The sequence below is a fragment of the Saccostrea cucullata genome, unplaced genomic scaffold (genome assembly GCF_032062105.1).
Source record: "Saccostrea cucullata isolate Sc308-1 unplaced genomic scaffold, CSIRO_AGI_Scuc_v1 ctg164, whole genome shotgun sequence".
Taxonomy (NCBI): domain Eukaryota; kingdom Metazoa; phylum Mollusca; class Bivalvia; order Ostreida; family Ostreidae; genus Saccostrea; species Saccostrea cuccullata.
Window position 1 is genome coordinate 174,766 of NW_026937694.1, and position 14,504 is coordinate 189,269.

At 31.9% G+C, this 14,504-nt stretch overlaps 1 long non-coding RNA gene across 1 annotated transcript; it reads left to right on the top strand.

The window, feature by feature from the left end:
- The first annotated feature begins 1,214 nt into the window (after positions 1–1,214).
- Positions 1,215–3,228, top strand: LOC134248694 (uncharacterized). The gene is made up of 3 exons (XR_009988104.1): positions 1,215–1,635; positions 1,924–1,982; positions 2,781–3,228. It is a non-coding gene; the product is annotated as an uncharacterized LOC134248694 (long non-coding RNA).
- The last annotated feature ends 11,276 nt before the right edge of the window (positions 3,229–14,504 follow it).

Consider the following 14,504-nt stretch of genomic DNA (forward strand, 5'->3'; position numbering starts at 1 on the left):
CATACACATGTACCACCAAAACTTCATTTACGGGGGCATACATTTGAATATACATGTTATGAAATGCAGCATTCGATCGCAAAGGAGGCCGAAATGACCATCCGAATGATACATGGTGGCTGCAGAAAAGTAGGTTCTTACATCTGCCCTAAGTGAAGAAATATTAATATAGAAAGCTCAAAGAAATTCAATTTTACATGGATACCCACTTCCGCCCCAGTCCGGGGTTGAACTCTCGACCTACGGAATCTGTCTCCTAGCAGTGCAGGAACAGCGCGCTTGACCGCTCGACTATCTAAGCAAGTCATAAAACTTGCTTTCGAAGCTGATGGAATTCTCGCGGCGCTGCCCTACACTACACGGTCATTGCGAATAGAAGTGAGATACAGTTATTTTGACATTAGTTTTAACAGAGGATTGTTACCAATACATGTTGTAATAAAATTAATTAGTATTTATAAAGCACACATAACAACAACTCTTAAACTAACATAACTGCCCTACGTAAAGACATATTAATATAGAAAGCACAAAGAAATTCACTTTTACATGAATACCCACTTCCGCCACAGCCGGGGATTGAACCTCGACCTATGGAATCTGTCTCCTAGCAGTGCATTGCCTTTATATATTGCTATTTTTCTAGTATTAGAGGTTGTCCATAATTCACACACAAAAAAAAGCAAAAAAAAAAAAATCTTCTCACAGAAATGTGCATTCTCATTTGTCTGATTACAAATTTGTTGTTAAGGATCTTCAACATCCTAAGAAGAATAACATAATAAGTTAAATTATCAATGCAAAAAAAAGGAAAAGAAAAACAAAACATAACCCTACAAAAGATATTATACATTCGAGAAATTAGCAATAACAGATTCTATGAGATCAAAAGATACACTAAAGTATGTGAAAATATTTTTAACATTGATAATTGGAATATGGAACAATGATTACTAATTGTTGGCAATTACATTTAGATGACACAATGACCTTTTAGAAAAAAAGTTTCTCTTTTAATTTTCGTTTTACACGATTTATTCTGTCTTTTGTGAGTACCTTTCAAGATTAAGATTAACAACTCTTTAACGTTTTAAACTGTTTTAAAAACTTCCTCGTGAACGAAAAAAAGTTTTGAAACCTCATTGCTTCAAAGCATATTTTGAAATAATGTAGCACTTCTCTGATTAATAAAGAGCATTGTACGGAAAAGCACTTTTCATGTATTCCATTAATTAAGGTTTATAGGTCACTCCCTAAATTTTCCGGTTGTATCTAAATTAAACATGTACAGCACTTAGACAGTGCAAATTAATTGAAAGGAAAAAAGGAGACGATCAAGATTTTTTTTCAATCATGTATTTATAGATGGTATTTTGATAAAAAAGAAAATAATCATAAATAAACATCAATAAACGTAACCGTGTTTTCAAGTTTTTCTCTCAGATTACCGGATAAAGGAAGAAAACCTTATCAGTTTACAATTTAACCGAATTTAGAATTCAGTGATACCCACAATCACCAAAGTGCAAGTATGTTTTCACATATGATGGATCATTCGTTGCGTAACGTCATTTCATTATTGTTAGCAACCATTTTATTTCATCCAAATTGTTCATCTACTCCAGAATGTAAACAGTGAGTATATGACTTGTAGGCAGTTTTATGAAAGGTCTTGGTTGCAAATTGAAAAGAAATATAATTTTTAAAGATAAACCAGTTTTACCTGGAAGCTATAAGTCTCTATAATGTTTCTTTTCATGCATTTCTTAATTGAAAAGAAGTGCGAAGTTTTTTGTTTTGTTTTTGATTTACTTTATTATTTCTTTTTATTTATCAAACGAATTCTTGACAAATACCCGGTACCATTTGTTTCTCGAATAATGAAGAAAATGAACTTACTAAATATTTGATACTTTCAAAAAGATACTTCAAAGGTTGTTGTCCAGATTACACATGGAATTATGAAAGTCAGAAATGCGAAAGTAAGTATAAAAAGTAAAAGTAATGACTATGCTACCATAGGCATTCCTATACATTCAGATAGAGATATAATGAAGAGTACAAGTCTAACTAGTATACTTGAAACTTTTAATGAAATGTAGTACATATACCCTGTGCTCATACCTCATTCTATTTTTCTTTCGCATTAAAATGTTCCTTGACATTAAGCTTTGTTTAATTATATACATATTATAAAATTCATTTTTAATGATTAATTTCACTATATCATGTATATATAGCTAGTTGTGAAGAGGTCATTAAAATGACAAATTTATCATTATAACCTTGATCCGAAGTTTCGTATCGTGTCTCGTTTGATCTGATGAGCCACGCCTGTCAACTCGACGTGAAACGAATAATTAATATGTTGACATTTTTAAATTTAACTACGTATAGATGAAAATTTTTCTCTTGCTGAGTCCTCCAAACCTAAAACAGGGGCCGACAAGCATGTTCATATTAGAATTATTTCTAAAGAAGCAGAAAATGCATATGTAAACGAACATAGTAATTAAGTTTGTTTTAAACGCACTTCTTTGAATTTTTATATCACTAACTTGCCCTCTTTGAAATGAAATATACAAATATTCCAAACAAAAAGAGTTTAGGTTTTCCCGTTAGTTTAATTCGTAGGTTCTACGTATTATCCGGTTCCAACATGAAGTTATTTATTATAAAGATTGATAACTGAATGGTATCAACAACCTCCTTTAAAATCAAACTTTTTCACAGTCGTACATTTAAACAGTTCCTTAAATCTCGAAAATGAATTTGTTTAGAATGCTAACCAGGATATGGTGGATTCAACTGTTCCCAGTCCTGTCCGTTTCCTTACTATGGAGAAAAGTGCAAGAGGGAATGTTATTGTGAGAAAGACGTTTGTGATATTTCTCGTGGTTGTCCAATGATATCAATAGGTACATGCATATCCTTCTTTTGAATTGTCAATGTTAACACATAAATGTATATGTAGCTTGCTCATCGTCGACGTATTTTGGGGTTATATTACCTTCTCCATTTTTTTTTTTTTTATAAAGGAACAACCATTCTTGCCCAATCATGTTCTATTCAAAACCAAAGGAACCCCGTTTTTTTACCTACCAGTAGTTCGTTTTCCTTCTATATATGTTTTAATTATTCACTCCATTTAAAAGAATAGGAGACTCACTTTTTTCAAATTGTTAAGATTGAGTATATTCAAATTTAAGAAATCAATGCTATCGTTGAGATTATGTATAACAGGGAGAAAAAAAAATAATGAGCAGGAGAGAAACTCACTAGTATTAATTAGAAAGAGTTGTATCACGTGTACTTAGGGAAAATTGGCTCGCATGGTTTTCATGCATATGACTTTTCGCATGATAATGATACAAAAATGCGGAAAGTTCTACATTCAAATTTTATGCAAATACCCTCATACAATATTTATGCAAAATTCATGCGATTTTCATGTGACGATAATTCCGCATGGTATCCGAGCGAATTTACATTTATCAGTTTTTCATATATAAATCGCATAAATATTTTGCAACATTCATACATCAAGAGTAAAAGCAATGAACAAAGATATTGGACAATTCAATGTTTGTTAAGGTGTTTCTGCCACAGTGAGTGATAAAAATTGCCAGTCTCTTATATTGTTGAAATGATCATTGTTAATCCATTGACTTAAATGATGGTTGTGTTTAAAGGCTTGTGTCCTGACAAGCATTTCCTACAAAGAAATTTTACAATAAACTATTACTAACCATACATGTACAAATATTTTAATTGTTTAGGTTAAAGGGACCAATTCCTATTAGGATGACATTATATACAATAAATCAAATGATATCACATGAAAATTCCATGTTTTGTCATCTTGTATTACTGGGTATGTTAAATTGTGATATATGTTTTCAACAAAGCAGAAGGCCGCGTGTTCAGCACATTCATAACTGCAAAATAGAGACGTGTCAGACATTATACAGTGTGTTATTGACCTACTCAATAAATCGGCTTGCTATTGTAAACAAATGAGATAAAATGTTTAATTTAAAATGTAATACTAGTATTCCAATTGAATAACAATGAATTTTACAGACATTAAAAAATATTGAAAAGATGTATTATTTTAAATCTGCAATGATAATAAAAATACATGAATTGTGAATATATCAAACGCAATAGTATACTGTTTATCATTTTGCACAGACCTCAAATTAGTACCCAAGAAGATTGGGATTTTTGTTGAACTTATGTCATAAATATTTTGGGGGATACACTATAAAGTTTCTACAAATGAATCATACCAAAACAAACAGTTAAAAAAAAATCATTTTAAATAATTTACTAAAGAAACCTCTAAATAGATGTAACTGAGCATGATAAAGATCATTTGATTCAACTGACTGCGTTACTGTACGTAGAACCTGAAATGAGAATGAAATCCGATTTACTCTGAAAAACTTCTTTGCAAATTGAATATCAATAAAAATGTGCATTATGAACACAAAATATGACAAAGCATATATATTAACCATTGTTTCAGTGGATAAGAGCACAATCAGCCAACAAGAAAGTATGAAACAAACCAGAGGAAAGTGCTCTCTCTGACTCGATTTTTTTGTAAGAACATATGAAAAACTTTGATCGTCAATTGTGGTCCCGCCCTATTCATAAGGGTAATGATTTGAACAAATAAGAATCTACATGACACGAAGATGATTCCACATAAGATTCATCTATCATAGCCCAATGGTTCTGGAGAAGAAGATTTTATAAAGATTTTTCCTATATACATGTACAGTGTGTATAACTCTGTAAAATTTTGATCAGCCAATGTTGCAACACCGTTCTTCCAGGGGTCTTGATTTGAACAAAGTTAAATCTACGGTACCTGAGGATGTATCCGCATAAGTTTTAATTTTCCTGGCCAAGTGGTTCTGGAAAAGAAGATTTTTTAAAGATTTTTCCTTTATATTCCTTAATAAAAAATTTGATCAGCCATTGTGGCTCCGCCCTACTCCTAGGGGTCATGATTTGAACAAACTTTAATAAACATTACCAGAGGATGCGCTTCCGTATGAGTTTCATATTTCCTGGTCCAGTGGTTTTTGAGAAGATCAATTTTAAGACTTTTCCTATCTAATCCTTTTTACAATTTTTATCAGCTATTTTGGCCCCGTCCTAGCCCATGGGGTCATAATTTGTATAAACTTGGATTTACATTACCCGACGATGCTTCAACATAAGTTTCAACTTTCCTGGCCCAACGATTCTGGAGAAAAGATTTTAAAAGATTTTTTCCTATATATTTCTTTGTAAAAATTTGATCAGCTATTGTTTCCCCGCCCTACCCCCGGGGCTCAGGATTTTAACAAACTCTACACTACCTGAGGATGCTTCCATTGTGAGTTTCATTTTTCCTGGCCAAGTGGTTATTGAGAAGAAGATTTTAAAGACTTTTATTATGTGTTCCTATGTTAAACTTTGATACACCACTGTGCCCCCATGCTACCACTGGTGGTCATTATGTGAATAAACTTGAGTCTACGCTAATTAAGGATGCTTACGCATAGGTTTCATCTTTCCTGTTCACATTGTTCTTAAGAATAAGATTTTTTTCAAATGTCACTATTTTTTCACTAATTCATAATTATCTCACCTTGGAAGAGGGGATGGCGCTTCATTTGAACAAACTTGAATCCCCTTCAACCAAGGATACTTTGTGCCAAGTTTGGTTGAAATTGGCCCGGCGGTTCATGAGAAAATAAAAATGTGAAAAATTACAACAGCGACAACGACAACGACAAACAACGGTCATATTTTGATCAGAAAATCTCACTTAAGCCTTCGCTTCAAGTGAGCTTAAAAGTAAGTACCAGCTATCAATATACTACATGTGCATTATGGTTGATTATGATCATCATAAGATTTGACATTTCTAGAACAGAGGTCATATTAACTTCAAATCTGTGTACATGTACCTTTAACCTTGGTCATAACTTTTGACTGAGAAGTGATGGGGCTTTTGTGTTAACTGTGTATATTACCTGTGACACAACATTTCTAAATAAACTTTTTTTTAACATTCCTGAACTGTTATTTTTTTTTTATAACGTTTGATTGAGAAAAGTACTTTCACATTTGACAGCTGCATTACCTGTGGAGGTACGATAAGACTTTCCAGAGAATATTGTAGTGTACTCTGTGCATGCAGAGAGCAAGAGCCATCTTATGCATAAAATGGCCCTGTACTTATATCAATTAATAAACTATCACCCTCTTTCCATTTTCATATATCAAAATAAAATAGACACTTGGTGCTTTTATGTTCTATAATTGAATTTCGTTTCGAGAATCAAAATACTTGAAAACAGGCTTTGAGAAATTAAAATGTTCTTGAAATTTGTAGAAAATATGCATATTTGACTACCTTCTGTAAAGAATTAAAATATGAGCACAGCCCACGATCCAAAAAATAAAACATGTTTTTTGATCTTCAGAAATAGGCCTTTCATTATGTATTGGCATATTTTGGATCAGAGATTGTGCTCTATATGAAATATCGAAAAAACGCTTCAACTTTAGGTCATTTTCAAAGAAATTTACAGGATATGAGGAAAATGACGCATTTTATGACGTCATAATGCATTGACTAGATGTGAAATTACGTCCCAATTAATAGATACGTGGTCAACAACATTCCAAGTGATAAATACTACATTTGCAACCTAAACTGAGCGGTTTTGAATTTTCAGAAATTCTCAGGGCCAAATAAGGCCCAAAGTGGCTCTACATTTTTCTAACTTCAAATGTATAATTGAAAATGACGTAAAGTCACTGCATACTTGAGCTGTAATGATGGGGATAGTGTCATAAACTTTACGTCTTATTGCAATCAGCATATAAAGATGCAGAATGCTACTTTAAGATAAACGTGTTTTTATATTTTTTTTCAAAATTTTAATATAACCGAATAATTTAGACAACTTTGCTTTATTACTCTTGTTTAAGAGTCAGTGTGTTCAAATTACGTACGAAAATATACGTTTGACATTTGCCCTTTTTTAGACCCTTGGAAAGAGAGAGAATTCATAATACGTGTATTAAAAGAGCCTGGCACAGGTGATTAATGATGATTTATTTAATATCTTTTGCGGAAATATGTAAGAGGAGTTTTCCCTCTCACTAACTCCTGCTTGGGAAAATGTATGATGGCTTTGTTTTAAAACAATTGACAATATTCAGCAGAAAATACCCTCAGATTTGTCGGTTAGTTGAAGTTAATTTAAAAAAAAATTGTACCCAAATAAAAGCACATTTCGGGTTCACAAGGATCCAACAAGTTTATTTATGTGAGAAAAAAAAAATTAATTGTAATTGTGTTAATAACCTGCGCCGACGCGATTTATGTAGAGCATTCCAAAAAAGAAAAATTACCGTCACGTGATTAAAAAGGTCATGTGATATTGTGCCAAATATGTTCATATATAGCCTAGAGAACTCTCTATATGAATTGGTCGTACTTTAGTACATAACTTAAAAATAAAACAAAAAATCAACTTTGCAATGCAGTTTTACGTTTTAGATGCATTTTTATCTTTGGGAAGCCTTAACAGTACTGCGTGTGACATGTGCAATATATTTCCGATCATTTTATGATTTCTGGCCCCTTGACTTGACCTTCATGTTTGACTTAGTTTCAAAATTAAACAAATTTTATGATAACTTTTGAATGATGGGCGTTCGTATTTGACACAATATGCTATTATAATGACATGCCGCCCACAAAGACACAAAAATCAGAGAGACGACAATTCTTTGAAATTGCTTTTCCTGGAAATTGCCTGAAGATATTAAAAAGTCTTCAAAACGTGACATGCAACCAGGAAAAAAGATAAATATGGTATATAATGTATAATGAAGGGATTTTGAATGATTTTAAATTAATCGAAAACACATTGCTAGATATTGATAAAAGAGAAAGTACCAAAATTACAAGACTGATAATATGTAAGGAAACCGGCATTTTGTGCATTAAAAGTTTTTATAAGAGTTTAATTGCCCTTGATGAAAAGATTTCTCAACATTTCTGTTTCATAGTTTAATAAAGAGGGGGTTATTGCATATTTTCATCAAAATATTTGTTTGAAATCAAATTTCTTTATACAATATCTGATAAAAAAAAAAGCGTGCTGCCCATAGACATCAATGTAAAATTAAAGGTGCAATTAATTGGAAAATAAACATTATTTTTTTTATAATTCCTTTGTTGGAGCAATTTTATTCGATAACATCTTCAAAATGCTACCATGATTAAAATTATAGGATCATTCATTTATTAGATACAAAATATGGTTGTTATGCATTGAATACCTTAAATGAATAAATTATACAGAAAATATTGAAAACTCCAATCCCAGTTTCGTGTCAGGTTTTAAAGTTCACATTCTGATGTGTTTCGTGTCAAAGTTCCAGGTTCTCATTCTATTGTATATTAATTTGCTTTGTGAAAAAAAAATGTGGTATTTTAATTTTGGAAATCAATCTCCTAGGTATTTTGCCTACATTTATACTTCAGTCAAAAAAACTGGACTTGAAAAATACGACGGCCCAGTCCCAATCTGGAGTCTACGACGAAACAAACAACTGTAAAAGGGTTATAATCTTCCATCTCATTTTTTATGATGTAAAATTTTTCCTGGGAATCAGATTTGATTTCTACTCTAAATTTCCTGGTTTTAATTGATAATCAGGGAAGATTGACTAAAATAGGAAACACTTAATCATGTATACATCACTAATGACGAGTCTGAAAGTCAGTATACGGAAATATTTTATTAAACTCACCAAAAAGGCACCTTTGAAATGTGAACATTGTTTTCAAAAAATATACCATATCTATCGAGAAAATCTAAGTCGAATATACACATGCATATTTTGGGAAAAACATGAACACAAATTTTACACACGCATAAAATTATATACATGTAATCAAAAACTCTCTCCTTGTCGTTGTCTTTCGCGTTCACAAAAACGGTCATCAAGTTATCCATCTCAGCATCGGAAGATGTGAAAATGAATGGATTGAATTGAAGCAGTCAAATTGAAAATTGACTGTCGATATTTCCAATTTTGTTTATGGAGTATCTGAGAGATAATGAAAACCTTGATCAAACATAGTTTTAAGGATGATATATAAAAAGAATTCCAATAAATGTGCTTAGAACGAAACCATTTTACAAGGCATATGATACCCCGAACCCTCACAAAAGAGCTTTTCAATATCTTTTTCGTTTGATTTTTAATGTTTTAGGCACTTATTTTCTCGACTATATATCTTCCAATATCCCCTCAATTCGCATTATTGTATTATTGCATAATTTATTTATTAAGCACGTAAAATAAAAACAGATTGTAATTTTCATTGCACAACTTTGCCACCTTTCCCGTAATATGGAAGGAAATTTCTTTTTACTTATCATGCTCATATGTAGTGTATATATTGTGTATACGAGGGTTGTTCGGTAAAGTCGTGGAAAATTTGTCTTGTGTGAATAATAATCATCACTGCGTTCTGAAATTTTCACTACTTCCTAGTACATACTTTTTGAATAAACATAGCAATTTTCAAATAGATATATGCATAAATAAACGAATTATTTGATTTTACATTATGTATTGTATCGCCTCACGACGCACATAATTAAGTATCCATAAACAGTTGAGGAACCAATCTGGCACAAACTTGCAATCTTCTGAGGATTTATTAGTAAGTTACGGACAATATTTCCACCATCATTCAACTAATAGACAATCCTATATTGACGGTCAACAGTTACAGCATCTTTTGCTATTACAATAGCAGTTTTGTACTATTTGGGTATTGATCAAGAAAGACTTTACAAAGAAAACAACCATTCCATTTGTATACTAAAGATCTGGAAATTTTGGGGGGGGACATTTTTCTTCTGTATTCATTTAAAGTTTCCTACAACGTTATTACACCATCTTTATCATAGCAAACTGCTCTCCGGTGCGGAGTAACGTCATCAAACATCACCATTTTTCGTGTGATGTGTTTTGCCACTTTCTCATTTTGAATGCTCAGAAAACTTAAAAAAAATAACCAATTGCCTTGAAATCTTTAAAAAGACGACAAAATAAATTTTGAAGACGAATGAGGATAATTCCCCCCTAATCTTATCTATTTTTATCTTTTAATTGAAATCAATACTCGTGTATACTCTAATTAAACCTTCGTGTTTTGCGCCGTAGGACCTCACCCTGTGCACATTCAAAGCATAATAAAATATATATTTTTGTATACATTTTATCCAAAAAGATATGATGCACGTCAATATGACAAATAAATATTCACTGAAAATTTCAGCTCAATGCGTCAATTATTCATTGAGAAAAATATCCACGATTTTACCGGACAACCGTCGTACGTGTATGTGAATTGGTTAAGTCAGATTAGATCTTTTGAAAAACTATTATTTTGTACAGTAAAAGAATTGAAAAAAATAGAATGCCATTGACATATTGCATGTAAAGAACTCTTTCCATATATTTTCCTTTTATACGTGTTTCCTCTGTTACGAAAATAAATGTACATGTACAATATTCAATGTATTTGTTAAGGCAATTATATTTTTTACTTAAAATTACCTGCCAGTACCAATAAATATATCAGTTGAATGAATCGTTGTTAAATAAATAAAGGTAAAACAATTCTTTACCGGGAATGCATACTGCATGCATATTACAAAATCTTACATTTACACACTACTAATTTGAGGCATCACAAAAAAAAAAACAAACATTGGTTGCACATCGCTCTTTCATCTAAAAACGTGAGTTTGGGAGAAAGCAGAAATCAGTATAAAAGTGCCTCCTGGTTTGGATGCTTTTTAATATGACACGTAATGGTTTTGCTGTTCGTAAGAAGAACATTTTTGTTGATATATCCTTTTCTTTTGAACAACTGTTTGTTTGAATTTATTATCTCCATTTATCTTGATATGAACAGATATGATTCTACATTACCGTACGATGCTTTTATATAACAGATATTATGACCAATAATGTCTTTGAAAAGAATTTTAGAGATTTTTCCTATGTTAAATTTTAATCAAGCATTGTAGCCCCACCAAACCTGGATGTCATGATTTAATCAAATTTGAATTCATATTATTATACTTTCATGTTAAATACTAAAATCTGATTGGTTTAGACACAGTTAATAATCCGTTCTATTACAAACAGCCTTAGCAACACATGTGACAACGTGTAACACAACGGTAATGTCAAATGCGTGGAAATTATGCGCATAGAGTTCACCGTAGAATTCTCAAAACGTCAATTGTGCGTTTGAAAGAACCGGAATAAACTTGACGTCAATAAAAGCTTGCATCTCCGATGTAGCTTACTTAAAAACAACAAACGACAGACGAATCATGGAAATAACGAAACTTTATAAAGGACTCTTAGAGTATCAAACAAACGATAAAGAGGTCAGTTAATCTTTTTCGCAGTAGCGGTGAGTTTGAAAGCTTTCTAAACTTTAACATAAAGACGACCGACAATTTTTTTTGCTGACACCCTAAATCAATAAGACATTCAGTAGATTAAAATAAATGGCGCTGACGCGTCGGTTGACAATGATTTTCCTTGAGGTGTCAATTTCAACTGTTACCCTCCAAAACAGGCACCATTTGTATACTAACCACATGATGCTTCGACATAAATATTACAAACCATTTCTTAACTATTCTTAAGAAGATTTTAACACTCACATTTCCAGTTTAAAAAATTGATTGGCTAATGTAGCCTCATTTTAATAACCTACTCCCGGGGTCATGGTTTAAAGAAATATGAATTTATATTACCTAAGATTGCTTCCAAACAAATTTTATGTTTCTTTAACAAATTGGTTGTTGAAATGAAACATTTGGAGAACAGTATTTAAGGTCAAATATCCATAGACCAATACAAAGTAGCAGAGCAAACAGAGACCTTAAAATATCAGAGGTGGGATCAGGTGCATTATATTTGAAAGATGTCTTTTTTTCCAAAATTAAAAATTATCTTTTCTTGGAAGAAAGTGTGACCTTCGTTAAAAGAAAACTCTGAATTTCCTTAACCTAAGAACAGTTTGTGGCAAGTCTTGTTAGATTTTGTCCAGTGTTTCGTGATAGTCAAATGAAAATGTGAAAAAAGTCGTAGACAAATCGACGAAATACAAGGAATAAATTGTGATCAGGAAAGCTTACTTGAGCCTTTTGCTCAGCGGAACTAAAAATATTTACAAAGTCAAATTATCATATGATCATATATATCGTAATCATTTGATATTGATACAAAGTACAAAGGGCATTGACGCTTGTTTTTATAGACTCGATCCGAAAGCAGGAAATATCTGCGAAACACATGCATTTTTATAATTCCGTTGCACCACTTCCTCCGAAAGCACTTAAAATCTTATGTAGACTCTGAAATATTTGTAATTTTTCCATCTTACTGGTCTTATATCGTTCAATTGATAAAATAGCTATGATTCTAAACAAAAATTTTGCTACAATCTTCATTGTAATAATTTTGCATCAACCTGTTATATCTGAAGTAGAATGTCTGGGCCGCATGTAAGTACGTTACAAGATATCTAAGCACTTTTAATGTCAATGTATTATGTTATTGTTGATACTAAAAATTAATATTATCTTTGAATTTAAATATTTTTGGCAGTTACACTATAACATGGTTAAATAGTTAAAGATTTCTTAGAAATTGAGCACTTATTTTTAACCAGATACTTACTATGATTTACTTATGAATGGTTTTGACAACAGCCGTAATTTGATGAAAAATGCTCGCAATGTGAGGTCTTCGAGGTAAAAATCTCAACGGAGTAGAAAAATATAAGATTCATTAACGTGGTGCTGAAATGTCATATGTGTGGGTCTGTATGTCAAAAACGCTAACGCTTAACAAGTTTGAGTGATTTACACACTACTAACTCACACAAAAGTTAAACTTAAAAATCTGTATTATTGACATCTATGACGTAAGAAGTTTGGAACATAAAATTGGCGATGAAATTTAGCATATTTAGAAATTCAAAAGTTTATTCGCAAAAAAAAAAAATTATAACAAATATCATTCTCCATGTATATGAATATAACAAATTTCACCTTAAAAAAATAAAATGATAAAAACAAGATAAATTGATCGGTAAAATATATAATAATATAAAAGAACCCTTGAGGAAAAGACAATATATGAAAATGTACTGTACTAATAATGAAAGACAAAGAAACATATTGCCTTCTGTTTATTACACCAAAATACTGTTGTGATAATCGGATTATAATGTTCCTCTTTTAAGCATCATTTAACGCCATGATGAGGATAATCCCGTTCTGTATACACATTTATCTGTCCAAAAGTCTACAATTGTTATTTTTTTCTTGTTTGATTTTGTATAAATGTAATATATGGTGGGTACACGTATTTACATTCTTTTAGTATTTTCAATTCTTTTCAAAAAAGAAATTTTAAAAAATACAAATTTGTTCATCATATTTGCAGGGGTTGTTGTGATGGATATTATTTTGATGAGAAATTCAAGAATTGTACAAGTAAGTGTATATTTACAAAATTGTGTTGAAATGATTTGAATAAAGGAGATATCGAACAATCCTACAGCTTAGAGTCCATTTAATAAAACTAATTGGATCAAAGACCTCCAAAACATCAGAGGTGGGATCAGGTACCATGAATGTATGAGCATACCCTACCTATCAGTTACACCCGACGTGCTCTCTTTGTTATCAGCAAAAAGAAAACGTGAAAAAGACCGACAACAATATACTGCGTAAGTAATGACAATTGTCAGTGTTTATTAGGTTTACTTTGGCCACAAAGGCATTATAACGACCATTAACTTGCAAAATTATGACTTCAAACGAGATAGTTCATATCATTGTCTCATCAATTTTTTCATCAAAAGCTTGTTTCTTTTTTATGTGTACAATCAGAAGGCTAAAAGAGGACTTTTGCTAATGACTAATGTAAACATAGAGATATTTCACATATCGTTCACGGTAGCCTAGTGGTAGAGCGTTCGCTTCGTCATCGAGAGGCCTGGGTTCGATTCTCGTTCGCGGCGCCGCGTCAAACCTCAGACGTAAAATAGGTAGCGACTGTTTCTTCACCAAGCGCTCGGCATCAGAAGTGAAAGTCATTGGTCTTTCGGATATTGCCTTAGAAATATAGGTCTCATGTCAGGGTAGGTGCTGGCACGATAAAGAACTCTTACTGCTCAATGGCCCTAAGTACCGAATATAAGTCTAAATTCTAAGTCCTTCACCGGCATACGGTAACGTCTCAATATGAGTGAAAAATTCTCGAGAGATACGTTAAACAATATACAATCAATCAGTTATTTCATTCACGGCGATTGAAAATAATCAAGTTGTTTATTTGGCTGGACTTATTTATCGAGGGCATATTTA